Genomic DNA, 16,807 nt, shown 5'->3' on the forward strand with positions numbered 1-16,807 from the left:
TAGGCCTGGGATTACAACAACAAGACAATATTATACATTCAACTCAGAGAAGGGGTGTCATTGCCCAGCAAGTGTAGACTTTATCTCTGGACAGTCAACATCTACAGCAGCCAGACATTCCCACCTCTTCGCATGCTGACTGTTCTAAGTCTCTAAAAGTTCAGAGTTCTGCCTTTTTTTTTTTTTTACTGAATCCTCTCTCTTTAATGACTGCATTTGGGCTGAATCAGTGAGCAGTATGAGGAATCAAAAGTTTGAGAGGCGTAGTTTCTAGGCAATGAACTATCTTTTTATTAATTATGGCTAATGGATAATTAATAAAAGGGTCATTTGACTGTTTCTTCTAAACCAAAGACCTTTTATGGAGTTCACTCAATCCTTATATGCCCTTGGAAGCATGGGTGTTCCTGAGGGTGGAAACCAACTCTGATTGGTTAACAAGTAATAAGAGAATGAATATTATAATGAGAAGTGGGTTTATTCTAATGAGGGTCTGGGGAATGTGACTCTGATCACTCAGTCTGGGACAAAGAGACATATCTATACCACACTACCCCCTGTCTAGAGCAATCTAGACAAAAGTGGTAATTCACTACCACTCAGATCTAAAACACAATGGCCTGGAATCCACCAATTCACCTAAACTAAAATTTTTTTACCTGTGGACCAGATCTAAGTTTTCCCAGTTGGGTAAGTTTCGCCCAAGATTTCATCTCATTATCAGTCTTGCACTTCAAAGGCTTCCTGAATAACCTACAGGGGCTGATTTCTGAATAAGGAAATAGAAAAGGGGAAAAATCTTAGTCCTAATTCAACAATTGGTTATTAATATAAGAGAGAAATAATCATTTCTCTCAGCACCAAGCAAAACTCATTCATTGTCATGATCCCTATTGGTCTCTTGTTGATAACTCATATTTGCTGTTAATAACTCCCTTTCCTTATGACACTCCTGAGAGGTTATTCCCATTTTGTAGATGAAGAAACTGAGAATTAATTGACTTGTTCACAATGAGTGCCAGAGCTAGAATTAAAAAATACTTTTCTCCACTATACCATGGATACTTTGTCCCAGGCCTAAAAACCATGGGTGTCCATGGGTCCTGACTGAGTTTTGAAGGGGGTCAGAGCAGAGAAAAAGATTTGATTCCAAAGTTGGAAGAGCATCTAGCCATCATCAGCATCAGGGATAAGGATGAGATCTCTGATTTCACCAACACACGGAAATCCCTCTACTAATCCAGGTCAGAACCTTACCTGCAAATGCGTGTCAGAGAATTTACTAGAGCACAGGGAGTTTATGTATCTTGCCCAGGGTCAGACAGTTGGTGTCCAAAGTAGGTCTTGAATCCAGATCTTTCTGACTCTGAGGCTAGCTTTTTAATCTATTTTTCCATCGTTTCTCGTTGGTGCAAAGACTACTGGTATCATAAAAGCACTTTTAAATAGTGCCTCAAAGTTTGCTGTGTTTTCCTCATAACTGTGTAAAATAGATGATGAAAATAGGTTCATTGTATTATAGATTTAGAGCTAGAAAGTAATTTGGAGGTCATATAATTCAACCCCCTCACTTTATACACAAGGAATCGAGACGCAGCTAGTAAATGACAGAGCCAGGATTTGAAACCTGGTTTCTAACTTTAAATCCAGTCCTCTTTCCACTTGATTATATGGAGGCACCATATCTTGCTAATTAACCAGCAAGATCACAGCATTAGCTTTGGACACAGGAAAAGATTCCTTAGTGTTTCTGGATTATACTTTCTGGTTTCCCATCCAGTTTCCATCCATCTGTTGCTAATAGCATGCATTGGAGGACTGGAAATGGAACATCAGATCCCTGACAGAAACTCTCAGATGAATTTAATTACTCCTTCACATCCTCTTCTCCTTTGCCTCAGTATTTGCTTTTTTTATATTTTAAAATAGTACACTAGTGTGTATTTGGAGATGCTCTTAGCCTGTAATGGCACCCATGAAAACCTGCTATTTGTTGACTAAGAGCATCCAGAATATTCTCTCTTCTGTCTCATTCAGGAAATAGGGGTAATGCTACTAACTTAGCTTGCAGAGTGGGAAGCATTTTGTATCAAGTCCTATGGAAATGCTAAGTGATGCTTTTGAAAATGCATCCCATTCCTGAATGCCAGCCAGCCCTGTGGGAGAACCTGCTCCAAGGACTCTACACTCATGCTTGATGACTACTTAGCCCTTGGCTGAGGAGCTCAAAGCAAAATATGACTAGGGTCTAATTCACCCCCCAATAGCCTCTGGAAGGAGTAGTGAAGTTCTACCAATACCAGAATTGTAAAAGACTTTACTGCCTATTAGACCATCAGGCTGTAAAAAAACCCCAAAACACCATGATGTGTATGGTCCTGGGGGGAAAGGGAGACTGTTGAGGCATTCTTCTGAGATACAATCCACTCTACTGGTGTCAAACTCAAACTGAATTAGAGGCCACTAAACCATACATGAGGATCTCTGTGGGTTGCATATTGACTTAGAAAACCATATATTGACATTGTCTATGTTTTATTGTATTTTTATTTATTTTGTTAAATATTTCCTAATTGCATTTTAATCAACAGCACTGGGGAGCAGTGGGCCAGGACTGTATTTGACACCTACTCTCCATTGTCCAAGGGTGGTTACCTATTTCATGGACTTTTTTTGTTGTTATTTTTCCAATTTTTCTTTGCTTATTCTGTTTCTTATTAGCACCTTAACTGGCAGAAATACAAACTCATGAGGGCTGTTTGGCTAGTTATTAAACCTTTAGGGAATGATGCAAGGAGAAGAAACTGAAGTCAGAAGTTAAAATGAACTTTTGCATTCACTTTTGTGAATTCCATGTTTTCTATTCCTCAGTCAGTCAATAAACATTTATGTTCACCTACTATGTGCCAGGTACTGTGCTAGGTTCTGGGCATGCAAAGAAAGGCAAAAGCCAGTTCTTCTGCTCAAGGAGCTTACTACACAAATGGAAGATGGAAAAGAGGAGGTCGGGCAGGGCCGAGATGAAGAAATACAGAAGAGAGCGGGGGTAGGGTGTGGGGAGTTTAGGGGGAAGAGAAGAAATGGCTGGTCTGGACACCCTCCTTAAATGGAAGTTCTGGGAAGAGCCCTCCACCTGCCAATTAGAGAAAGGGAGGGGGCCCAGGGGGCAGAGGGTTGGGAAGAGGCGTGAGTTCCAGGGCTGAAAAGATGCTTGTCTCTTATAATAATGAACCACTAAAAGTTCACTGTTACTTGCCTTACTTTTTAGGCTTTGTGATGCTAATCTGAGAAATGGACAAGTATTCAGCAATCAGTCAATCAACATGCAGTTATTAAGTGATTATTACATGTCAGAGACTTTGCTAGGCCCTGGGGAAACAAGGGGGGAAAAAAGGAGAGACTCTTTGTTTTAAATCAGCTAACATTCATTTCCTTGGGAAAGCAGAGGGGAAAGAGGAGAGACAACATAAGAAACATAGATGTATAGAATAAGTACTGCAAGGTGGTTAAACACAAGCTAGTCAGTAGGGAGGACACTAGCAGCTGGGTGGGGGAGGGGGGAATCAGGAAAGGCTTTATGTAGGTGTTGATGTTTGGATGGAGTTCTGAAGAAAGAAGGACCCTAGGAGGTGAGAAGGGAGGACGTTCTAGGCATGGGGCAGGATGACATCAAAGACATGAGTAATGGGGTGTCATATATGAAGAACAGAGAGAAGGACAATTTGGCTGCACTAAATCCATGATAAAACTAGAAAGATCGATTGAGACCAGGTAGTGAAAGGTTTTAAAAGCCAAACAAGGGAGTTCACATTTTATCTTGGAATAGGGAGTCATTGGAGTTTATTGATTAGGGGAGTGACATGGATAGATCCAAGCATAAGGAAAATAATCAGTAGTTGAAGAGCTATTCTCTGGCAAGTCGAGCAGTGGTACTCTTCCTCATGAGCCCTCTCTCCATAGTCAATCAATTGCCATCTTGCCAATTTTACCAGCTGCCCCCTTCTCTTTGTTCACACAGCCACCACTATAGTCAGGCCTTATCACCTCTTGCCTGTATTATTGCAACTACCTAATAATTAGACTCTCAGCTTTCAGTGTCCTCCATCTCCTGTGCATCCTCTACAATGCAGCTAAAATAATCTCCCTAAGACACACATGTGACCATGTTACTCTGCTACTCAAAAATCTTTGGAGGCTCTCTATTGCCTCTAGGATAAAATGCAAACTCTTCACCTTTGCATTTAATGATTTTTACTGCTTGATTCTAGCCTGCTTTTCCAGGCCTTTCCATTACCTGATTATGTGTCTTTGCCTAGGATGACCCCCATAACTGTGCACTTAATAGGCATAAGACAAATGTTTGCTTGCTTCCTGGATGAAAGAATGAATGGATGAATTGAATGAATAAATGAAAACTGTCAGAGAAAGTTTAAGTTCATAGACCAGGATTTTTTTTGAGTCATACTTGTATTAACCTTTAGACCTGATTTTTTAAATTTATTTATTTATTTTTAGTTTTCAACATTCACTTCCACAAGATTTTGAGTTTCAAATTTTCTCCCCATCTTGTTCCTCCTCCCACCCCAAGATGGTGTACATTCTGAATATCCTTTCCCCTAATCAGCCCTCCCTTCTATCTACCCCCCCTTCTATTATCCCCTTCCCCTTCTATTTTCCTGTAGGGCAAGATAGATTTCTATACCCCATTGCCTGTACATCTTATTTCCCAGTTGCATGTGAAAACAATTTTTAACATTTGTTTTTAAAACTTTGGGTTCCAAATTTTCTCCCTTCCTCTCTCCCCACCCACCCTCATTGAGAAGGCAAGCAACTCGATACAGGTTATACATATGTAGTCATGCAAAACACTTCCATAATAGTCATGTTCTGAAAAACTAACTATATTTCCCTTCATCAAATTCCACACCTGTTTATTGTATATTCTCTTTTGACCCTGTCCCTCCTCAGAAGTGTTTGCTTCTGATTACCCCCTCCCCCAATCTGCCGTTCCTTTTATCATCCCCCAGCTCTCTTATCCACTTCCCCCCTATTTTCCTGTAGGGTAAGATAGATTTCCATACCTAAATGAGTGTGTATGTTATTCCCTCCTTAAGCCAAATCTGATGAGAATAAGATCCACTCATTCCCTCTCACCTCCCATTTCCCCTCCACTATAAAAGCCTTTTCTTGTCTGTTTTTTTATGTGAGATAATTTATCCCATTCTACCTCTCCCTTTCTCCTTCTCCCAGTATAATCCTCTCTCACCCCTTAATTTTATTCTCCAGATATCACCCCTTCATCTTCAACTCACCCTGTGCCCTTTATCTATCTATCTATCTATCTATCTATCTATCTATCTATCTATCTATCTATCTATCTATCTATCTATCTATCCATGTATATACATACATATATTTTTTCCCTCCAACTACCCTAATACTGACAAAGGTCTCATGAGTTACAAATATCATCTTTCCACAGGAATGTAAACAGTTCAACCTTAATAAGTCCCTTATGATTTCTCTTTCCTGTTTACCTCTTCATGTTTCACTTGAGTCTTATATTTGAAAGTCAAATTTTCTATTCAGTTCTGCTCTTTCATCAAGAATGCTTGGAAGTCCTCTATTTCACTGAATATTCACTTTTTACCCTGAAGGATTATACTCAGTTTTGCTGGGTAGGTGATTCTTGGTTGTAATCCTATCTCCTTTGCCCTCTGGAATATTACATTCCATGCCCTGCAGTCCCTTAATGTTAGAAGTTGATAAATCTTGTGTTATCCTGATTGTTTCCACAATACTTGAATTGTTTCTTTGCAATATTTTCTCCTTGACCTGGGAACTCTGGAATTTGTCTACTCCTAGGAGTTTTCCTTTGGGGATGTCTTTCAGGAGGTGATTGGTGGATTTTGCCCTCTGGTTCTAAAATATCAGGGCAGTTTTCCTTGATAATTTCTTGAAAGATGTTGTCTAGGCTATTTTTTTTGATCATGGTTTTCAGGTAGTCCAATAATTTTTAAATGATCTCTCCTGGATCTATTTTCCAAGTCAGTTGTTTTTCCAATGAGATATTTCACATTGTTTTCCATTTTTTTCATTCTTTTGGTTTTATTTTACAATGTCTTCATTTCTCACAAAGTCACTAGCTTCCATTTGCTCCATTCTAATTTTTAAGGAAGTATTTTTTTCTGTGAGCTTTTGGACTTCCTTTTCCATCTGACCAATTCTGCTTTTTAAGGCATCCTTCTCCTCATTGGCTTTTTGGAACTCTTTTGCCATTTGGGTTAGGCTGTTTTTTAAGGTGTTATTTTCTTCAGCATTTTTTAGGGTCTCTTTTAGAAGCTGTTGACTTGTTTTTCATGATTTTCTTGCATCACTCTCAGTTTTTCCTCTACTTCTCTTACTTGCTTCTCAAAATCCTTTTTGAGCTCTTCCATGGCCTGGAACTGATTCATATTTTTCTTGGAGGCTTTGGATATAGGAGCTTTGACTTTATTGTCTTCTTCTGGTTGTATGTTTTGATCTTCTTTGTCACCAAAGAAAGATTCTATGGTCTGACTTTTTTTTGCACAGTTTGCTCATGTTCCCAACCAATTGCTTGAGTTTTAAACTCTTTGTTAAGGTAGGGGTCTGCTTCCAGTGTGGAGAATGTACTGTCTCAAGCTTTGGGGGTTTTGTGCAGCTGTTTTTAGAGATACTTCTAGGGACCTGTAAATTTTCAGTTCTTCCAAGATGGTATAATCAAGGGCGAGGTGTTGACTCCTTTCTTAGCCTGGGCTCTGGTCTATGAGTGACCACAAACACTCTTTTTCTGCCTTGGAACTGTGAGGAGGATTCCCTCTCCACTGCCACTTCAAGCTCCACCAGGCCAGCTCTCTTCCTTGCCCAATACCTACCACCTACAACTGTGACCCAGATCCGAGCATGAGCAAAGCAAGAGAATCCTGCCTCAGTGCCAGCAAAGAGATCCCTGCAATCCCTCTCTGATCAGCCATTCCATTCTTTTTCAGTCTGTGGGCCAGAAGCTTTGGAAGCAGCCACCACCCCAGGGCGGCACTAGGACTGGGCCTGGGACTGAGCTTCTCTCTTACTGTGGTCACAGACCTTTCCTACTGACCTTTTAAGTTGTCTTTGGCATTTGTGGGTTGGGAAGTCTGGAAACTGACACAGCTGCCTGTGATGTGGTCCTCTGAGGCCTGCTCCAGGTTCACTGGGATGGTCTTTACCTGGGCACATGACCATGCTGAACTGCGTTCCTCTCCCAGCCTGGCACAATAGACCTTTTCAATCAACCATCCAGATCGTCTTGGGCTGGATATTTGTTTTATTTTCCTCTGTCTTTTTGTGGGTTCTGCTGCTCTGGAATTTGTTTAGAGCCATTTTTTTACAGGTATTTGAAGGGGTTTGGGGGAGAGCTCAAGTGAGGCACTGCTTTCTCTCCGCCATCTTGGCTCCACCTCCTCCCTTTATTTGTTTTTTTCAGGGAGAAATTAACTTGAGTAGTTTGGGTCAGTACAATTTGAAAGGTGGCTTTTTAATTCTCAAGAATTAAAATTTTCAAAGGATCTTCTATTTAAGAAAGATTCTGAACAGGTTTTTGCTGAAAGCATTTAGAAGAAAAGTTTAGCAATTTTACCTGTTTAAAAGGCCATTTGAACTTCTTATGAATTTACAAACAATCTCCAGGACCTTGCTTTATAGTATCATGTGGCAGCTTCATTCAGATTTTCTTAGACAAAGTAATTTTTCCGGAAAAACAATGAATTAATTCTCCCAGATCTAGGGGACCATTTAGGAAAAGTTATTTTGAAAATAGGACTTTGAAGATGAAAATCTATGTGTTATGTGTATATATATACAGAATCATACCATTTTGCTAAAATATACTTTTCGTTGTTTATAATTTGACAAAAAAAGTGTTAAAATATAAAAAGTCACATCTTTTACTCCCCTTTCACTTGCATATGAACCACAGGACTTTAATAGAGCCTAATTTGAACACTCATTTCCTTAAATAAAAATATTTCTGTCTCATTCAATTGAAACTTAGACTTTTCCCCCAAGGTATCAAGTACTTCTTAGCTTTTTTCTTTTCCCTGGTACTGTTTTGCATCCATCCACATGAAACCAAGCACTGGCTTACTGTTTCCCTTTTATGATCAATTTATTATTCATATTTTAGAGGCCTATCTTTTGTCATTTCTTTGTAATGTGCCTGTTAATTCCCAGCACCAATTTAGGAAAACTGTTGGGTTTTTTCCACTATTCAAGGTATTGTTATATTGTCAATAGAGTCAGGTCTATGCTTATAGAACCTGCAGTGAATAATCAATTGTAAACAGCAAAACAACCATTTAACTGAGCTGGGATTGGGGGAAATGCCTGAGGTATAAGAAAGAATTTTTATCTCTAAATAAGTGAATCATCCAATTCAGTTTAAGCAAGTAAATAACAGCTTATGGAAATGTGTCTTGTGTACAGCCAATACACTAATGGGCTTTTTTGAAAATCTTTTAACAGGAGTGTGGTGGGTGTTACGCTGAAAAGTATTTTCATTAAAATCAAAGAGGAAAAAATACTGGAATTTATAACAAGCTAACTACATTCTTTATTTGCTCCAGACGTAAGAATATCAAATTATCTTGTGGCCAAAAAATATTCTCAACCCAGTCACTGTTATGATTTTTTTAAAAAAATGATTTTAATAGGAAGCATCCTGCCCAGAATTAGAAATGATCAAAGATATAAGACAGCACCTGCCTTGACTTGCTGTTGGACTAACTGAATTCTCATCCATGTTTTAAAGCTCAACTTCAAAGCTGCCTCCTGCAAGAAGCCTTTCCTGATCCATTCTCTCCCCTTAGCAAGGACCTTCTCTTGCAGATCTCACATTGAACTTTTTCAAAACTTTCTAATATACTGAACATGTGACATTGTATATATGGTTTTCTGTGTACATATGCTTTACAGTATTAAGGACATTTTTGAATTATAGATCACGTCATCATAAATTTAGAGCTATAAAGGAGAAAAGATATCTTCAAGTCCAATGCTTCATTTTACAGGTGAGGAAAGTGAGGCACAGAAAGGTTAAGTGACTTGACCACGGTCACAAAGTTAGGAAGTATTGCTGGAGTCAGAATTTGAGCCTATTTATCCCTTTCTCCGAGTCCAATCCCCTGTCCATGCTGAGTCCCTACCTTGAGGAGACAGGGATGAAGTGTAGAAGAAAGAGTACATACAATTGCAGTACATTGTAGTACATGGGAGGAACAAAGAGTTATGCATTGGGGAAGGGGGTGAAGAGGGAGAGGAAGGGCACATAAAGTTGGAATAGCAAGGAGGGCTTTATGAAGGTGATATCTGAGTATAGCCATGAAGGATGGGTAGAGTTTTGGCAGACATAGATATGCAGAGAGTATCTTAGGTGATGACAACAGCATGCACGATAGTAAGGAGTCACAGCTTACGTTTGGGGAATGGTGAGTCATCCAACTTGGCTGGGACTAAGAATACTGGCTGGAACACAGTGAGGAATTAGGCTAGAAGAATAAATTGAGGTTATATCATGAGGGACCTAGAAGGTTAAGGAATTAGGTTTTCACTTAACATGCAATAAAAAGCCAGTGAAGCCTATTGCTCAAGCAAAGGGAAGCTTTGGGAAAATGGATTGTGACAAGCATGACATGTCTAGGATGCTTTGAATGGGGAAACGGTGAGGAGGAAGAGGTTAGAGGTAATTAGGACCTGAATTAGAGTAGTGACAACTGCTAGGAGGCACTATGGAAAAGGAAACAAGACTTCCCAAATGATTATCAGGGAGAGTAGAGAGAGAAAAGGACAGAAAGTCAACCCACAGTTTCTAGTGTGGGTGACTGGAGGAAACATTACAGAAATAAGGAAGTCAGAAAAAACTAGACCTTTATAGCTGGGGTGAAGAGGAGGGGAGGGACATGATTTTGAACACATTCAGTATGAGTTGCCAGTTGAGTATCTAGGTGGAAATGCCTAAAAAGAAGTAGAAATATGGGACTAGAAGTTCAGAGAAGAGATTAGGCTTGGTAATATAGATTTAAGAATCATTTGCATAAACATATTACCTGAAGTTATATATATAAATCAATGAAATTTGCCAAAAAGGGAATGTTGAGAGGGATGAAAAGGAGGAGAACAGAATTCTGTAGAAGGAAGAGAAAAAGGAGCCAGTAAGATATGGTTTGGTAGCCAAGGGGTTAAAAAAACTTGTAAGCAGAAGTCAGAAAGGGGAAGGCTTAGGTAATAATTGGATCCTCCAGTTTTAGCAGTAACCTTATTTGTTGCAGTGTTATAACTAACCAACATATAGTCTCAATATGTTCCTCAAGCATTTTATATCAAGGAGTTTAGGGGAAAGCAAGAAAGAGACTGAAACAGCAGGAGTTATCAGACATCGATGAGGGACCAGGAAAAACTGTAAGAATGGCAAATTATCAATGCTCAGGCCAGAATAACTAGGTATTTTGAACTGAAGTACCCAATATTCAAGCATCAGTCAATCCAACAAGCAGTTTTGAAGAGCCACCTTGTAGATGATGTTATGTTAAGCCACAGGAGAGGCAGAGACAAAAACAAACAGACAAACATCCTACTGTCAAGGATCCAAAGAAGTTATCAGTTCCAGGACCCCAGAGCGCAAGACTCTGGTTTGGAAAAAAACATGTTTATTTGAGTAAAGTGATTTCAAAAACTGTCACAGGAGTACATACTTGTTTTTTTTTTAATTCAGACTTCTCAGTCAATTACTTTGCCTATCAATTCAATTTACTCCCCTTCTGAACTGTATCATCTCTAATTTCAACAGAGTGGTCTGAAAACAATAGATGCTTAATAGATGTTGGTTAAATTGTACCATATTGTTCAATTTCATGACTGAATTAACCAGTCATTTCACTCAAAATAGTTGAATCTCTGGGACTGGAGACAAGTTTCTCTTGGCAAACAGAGCTAATGTCCTACTATGTATCAAGTGTAGACTGGAGCTGACTGAAATAACCAAATACCATTTAGTTTTAGTTCTATCTATCTTTCCAGGCTTCCTCCCCTCAAGTATCTCATATATATTATTTTGCTATGTGTGTGTATATACATATATATATATATACACATATATATGTATATGTGTGTGTGTGTGTGTGTGTGTATATATATATATATAAAATGTATTTTTTTTTGGTGAGGCAATTGGAGTTAAGTGACTTGCCCAGAGTGACACAGCTAGTGAGTGTCATGTATCTGAGGCCGGATTTGAACTCAGGTCCTCCTCACTCCAGGGCCAGTGCTCTATCTACTGTGCCACCTAGCTTCCCTTGCTATGTGTATATTGTTCCTCCCCCCATACACATCACTAGTAGAATATAAATCCCTTCAGGATAGAAATTTTTATTTTTTGTCTTTGTATCTCCAGCACTGATTATGATGCCTAACACATGGTGTTCAGTCGTTTTTCAGTTGTGTCTGACTCTTCATGACCCCATTGGGGGTTTTTTGGGCAGAGATACTGGAGTGGTTTGCCATTTCCTTCTCCAGCTCATTTTACAGATGAAGAAACTGAGGCAAAAAGGGTTAAGTGACTTTCCCAGGGTCACACAGCTGTCACTGACAGGAAGATGAGTCTTCTTGATTCCAGGAGCGATGCTCTTTCCACTGTGCCTCCTAGCCTCTCGTCTAACACATAGTAGGCATTTAATAAATGTTTATGGAGATTAATGTCTTGACTTGATACACATTCCATTTCTGTATCAAAAAGATTTTATTTTTCTATGAATTTTTCATTTCTATAATTCCTGTAATTGGGACTTGGTTTCTCATTTCTGATACCAGTTTTGTACTGTCTTCTTCAATGGAAAAGTAGCTAGCCAACTCAGTGCAACATATAGTCTAGACCAGTCATCTGTAAAAAAGATTGGGATGTGGGGAGGTTAGTGGACCACAAACTCAATTTGAGTAGTGTTATGTGGCAACCAAAAAAACTCATGTGATCTTGTGCTACGTTAATTGGGGCATGACTTATAGAAATAGTAAGTGATGGTCTCACTTTACTCTGTCTTTACCAAAACTTATTTGGAGTATCACGTTTGGTTCTGGACTTAAGAAGGATGTTATTTACCTGCAAAATTCCCCAAAGAGAGCAACCAGAAGAGTGAAGGGCCTTGAGTCCATGACATATGAGGATCAGTTGAAGGAATTGGACATTTAACCTGGAGAACATAAGACTGAGGGCTACCTGATAGCTGTCTTCAAGTGCTTGAAGGGTTGTCATGTGGGGGAGGGATTAGATTAGACCCCACAGACCAGATTCAGAAGCAATGGGTGGAAGAATATCCTGACAATTAGGGCTTCCACTAGTGGAATGGGCTCCTGGACATTCCATTTTGTTGGTATTGAGTCGTTTATTGAGTCATTTTTTGGTCATCTGACTTTTTGTGACCTCATTTGGGGTTTTCTTGGCAAAGTTACTGGAAAGGTTTGTTATTTCCTTCTCCAGCTCATTTTACTGATGAGAAAATGGAGGCAAACAGGGTTAGGTGACTGAACCAGGGTCATACAGCTATCAAGTATCTGAGGCTGGATTTGAACTCAGGAAGAGGAAGGGGTCTTCCTGACTCCAAGTCTAGTACTCTATCTGTACTATAGCACCTAGCTACCCCGATTTGGTAGATATGTTATAGTTGGGGTTCTTTGTGTGTATGGATTGGGTTAGATGGCTGCTGAGGTCCCTTCTAACTCTTAAATTTTGTGATTCGATGATGCTGAGATCCTTGCAGAAGTGCTGTCTTTTAGGATAGTTAGAATTGAATTAACCAACCAATTCAGGGTACTTCTCAGTAGTCCCTACCCTGCTGTATTGTGTATTCCCCAGAGTCCAAGTTGAAGTTTGTTTGAGAACTTCCAGCCTGATGCTAATAAGTCACTTTTGCAGATCAAACTTTTGGTCTTGTAAATAAGGACATCTGTTAGCTGGTGAAACTTTTCAATCAAGAAATCAACAAGCCCTGATAAAACACATGCTACCTGCTCAATGCTAAGCTAAACACTGAGTTGTACAAATGCTCTCAGTCAGCTTACATTCCAACGTGGAAGACTATAAGCATGTAGGTAAATACATGCAGATTCAGTTTAAAAAGAATAAATACAAAGTAGTGAGGGAGGGAGGGAACTAGCAATTGTGTGTGGGGGGAGAGTATGAAATTAACATTTGAGCTGCATCTCAAAGGAAGGGAGGTATCCTGTGTATCCTGTGAGGGCAAAGGCATAGAGAAAAGACCTGTAGAACAGATGGAAGGGTAATTAAGCTAAATCCTAGAGTGTGGAAGAGGAACAAGGCTATTGCTCAAAAGCTAAGAAATTTGCTGGCTTATTTTTAAATCGTCAAGCCTTTTTCTAGTTCATCTTAGTAACTTTAACATCATCTTTCTGCACATCGGATTGAGGGAGTGGAGTGTTGGGAGGAGGGGATGAGTAAGTCTGGCTACACTTTTAAGGACATTTTGAGATAGGGCATTATTGTCCATAGTACCCGTAGACTGTAGTACTCTGATTCAGATGTGGAAAATTGTTGGCAAGTCAGGATAAGTGATTTAGAAAACATCTCATAGGAGTTCCCTGCTTTCATCAGGGCTTCTCAGACAACTGCTCCACAGATCAATCAAACTCGAGAAACAATTTATTAAGCGTTAAGCATGTACAAGGCATCGTGTCAGCCAAGAGGATATGAAGACTAAAACGAAAAATAGTTCTAGCCTTCAGACAGTTTAACTTCCACCAGAAAGATGCAATTTCATACAAAGTAAGGAATTGTCCAGACCACTCAAGGAACTTCTGAAGGGGGACTGAACACTGTGAACAGGAGGATATAGGAAAGTGAACCAGGGGAAAACTGGAATCTTGAAGGAATCTAAGAAAGAATGCATTCCAGGCACGTGGTACAGCTCGGGTAGAGAGGAGCAGAGAGGGGGCATAAGGAAGATATGGAATATCAGGTTCAATATTGAGTTTGGTTGGGAGATAGAGTGCATGATGTCAATAATATGAAATAAGGCTGGAAAGGGATATTAGGGAGTTGTCTTAAACTCCAGGCTGAGGAGTTAATGGTTTTTCCTTGAGGTAAGGTTTTCGAGCAGAGGAGTCAGATTTGGTCAGGTCTGTGTCTTAGGAATATTATCTTGGCAGCAGTGTGGAGGATGATTATTTTGGCAACCACATGAAAGATATTTTGGCATCCAGATGAAGGATATTTTGGCAGCTATTGGTCATATGTTAACTAACTTTGAAGAATCATAGTACTTTTCTCATTTACTCAAATTCTCTCTTGGAACTAAGGCTGGTATTTGCCAAGAACTCTGGTATAGAGTAAACCCTCAGTTGTCCACATTGCTGAAAGCAGAATTGGTGCAAAAAACCAAACCAAACCAAACCAAAACAAAACAAAACAAAAAGCATTTGGCCTGAGGCCCACTCCCTACAGCAGAAGAAGAATGGCAAGGTCCCACTAAAAGTTAGCATTTATATAACACTTGAAGATTTAAAAAGTCCTTTTCTCGCAGCAATCCAGTGAGGTGATACAAATATCATCATCCTATTTAACAGATAAAGAAACTGAGGCTCAGAGAGGTCAAATGGCTTGTCCAAAATTACGCAGCTGGTCAGGGTCCAAATAGGAATTCAAAGGTCTCCTGACACTAAGTCCAGCACTGCACCCTATTGCCCCTTCAGCAGTGCATGGCTCCTAAGTAATACATGGGAGGGACAATGTGAGTAATCCAGGAGCTCCTAATGACTGGCTGATTCAAGTATCGTTGTTTGACATCCATTCCCTTTGAAATAAGGAAAAAGGCAAAAAGGTTTAAATTTCAGGAAGAGAAAGGGGATAAATTTTCTTCTTTCTGCCATGAAAACATGTTATGAACCTAAAAATTCTTGACTATATTCTTGTTTCCCTTTAAAAATGTGAATAGAAGGATAGCTTTTGTTCAGTTGTGTCTCATTCTTTGCAACTGCATTTGGAGTTTTCTTGGCAAAGAAGCCTGGAATGGTTTGCCATGTCGTTCTCCAGCTCATTGTGCACATAAGGAAACTGAGGCAAATGGGGTTAAGTGACTTGCCCAGAGTCACACAGCGTTTAAGTGTTTGAGTCTGGTTTTGAATTCAGGTCTTCCTGTCTCCAGGCCTGGTACTCTATCTATTGTGCCACTTAACTGCCCATATAGAAAGATAAAGGGCTTGGCAAATGATGCCTCATTGAGGTAGGTACCTGGCCAAGGAAACTATGTACCTTGAGCAGCATGTATACCATGTCAGTATAAACTTTAGAAAAAATGGGGGAAAAAATCAAAAAGCATGAGGCCAAATAATTGATTAATATAATACTTTACAATTTTATAAGTGGTCTTAAAATCTACTCTCTCAAATGATTCTCATAACAAGGTTACTATGAAGTAGCCTTGGATAAGTTTTATCTTCATCATATAGATTAGGAAACTAAGTTACGTAGGAATTAATGGTCTGCCCAAGATCACACAATTAAATTACTGCCAGAACCAAGACAAGGAACCAGATTTCCTAACTTCTAATTCAATTCTCTTTCAGTGAGACCTTGCTGATTTTCTTCAATGAATTCCTAGCTGTGATGGCAGATATGCAAGCTCAAGGCTCAGAGTCATTTTCCTCAATTGCTATCTGCCATCTGAAATGTTAGGATTAGTTTTGCAATTGGCCAAGTATTTTATTTGCCCTATGATAGGAGCAATATCCTAACCATTATCCCCATGCAAATTAGGCTAATTTTCCCTTAAATAATATGGAGACCATCCTTGAATCTTGGTTGGCTTAGGGAACTAAAGGTTCAAGATGTTACCATCACTTCCTGGTCTTTTATTATTCAATTGTTTCAGTTGGGTCCAACTTTTTTGTGACCCATTGAGGGTTTTCTTGGCAAAGATACTGAAATGGTTTGCCATTTCCTTTTCAAGCTCATTTTACAGATGAGTAACTGAGGCAAAGAGGGTTAAGTGACTTGCCCAGGGTCACACAGCTAATAAATGTTGAGGCCAGATTTGAACTCAGAGAGCTGAGTCTTCCTGACTCTGGGCCCAGCACTATATCTACTGCAAGTGGTTTCTTTTCATTTCCTGGTCATCTGAGTACAAAACAACTTCAAGGAGCTCCAGGCTCTCTGATGTTTGGATGGTGGGTCATGATGGGCAACTCTTACAAGGGAGCTTAGTTCTGCTGAAACAACTTGAGATGTTCTCAATACTTCTTCTTGAATACCCTTCTCTTACTGCGGCTAATTAAATCTCCTTTTGTTAACAGTTGAGTCATCTATGAGAGTTTTGCTTTGTTCCAGTATTGAACCTAAACTACCAGGGAATTGGCCCAAGTGAGGCCCATCATTGAACATGCCGCTAAAACATTTAGTGTTTGTAGTATCTTAATAAATTGAGGCTTGTATTTTCTACAAAAATATTAAAGTCCCTAAAAATAGTGACTGAGTGCTATGAATTAGGGTAGAAAACATTATAGTTTAAGCTGCTTAAGACAATCAATGTTTTCCTTATATTTTGAAAATATTTCCATTTATGACTTCCAATATGAGTAGTTCCTCTATAGAAACATTGGGAAAACCAATGAAAACATTTTAAGAAGGCACTCAAAACTTTTTTGCAAATTTTTCCTTTTGGATAAAATATACTTTCATCTGCTTTCATTTGAAGATGTCCTCCTGAAGGATTCCATGGAAGAATCATGCATAAGAGACCTAATAACTCAG

The 16,807-nt window shown here is 39.3% G+C and overlaps 1 protein-coding gene across 1 annotated transcript in view; it reads left to right on the plus strand.

Annotated features, from left to right (window-relative positions):
• The window catches only part of PLCXD3 (phosphatidylinositol specific phospholipase C X domain containing 3), a 213,746-nt gene that overhangs the window by 172,915 nt on the left and 24,024 nt on the right, over positions 1 to 16,807 (plus strand). The window lies entirely within an intron of this gene.

This window comes from Vombatus ursinus, unplaced genomic scaffold (assembly GCF_900497805.2).
Source record: "Vombatus ursinus unplaced genomic scaffold, bare-nosed wombat genome assembly UNPS02014772.1, whole genome shotgun sequence".
Taxonomy (NCBI): domain Eukaryota; kingdom Metazoa; phylum Chordata; class Mammalia; order Diprotodontia; family Vombatidae; genus Vombatus; species Vombatus ursinus.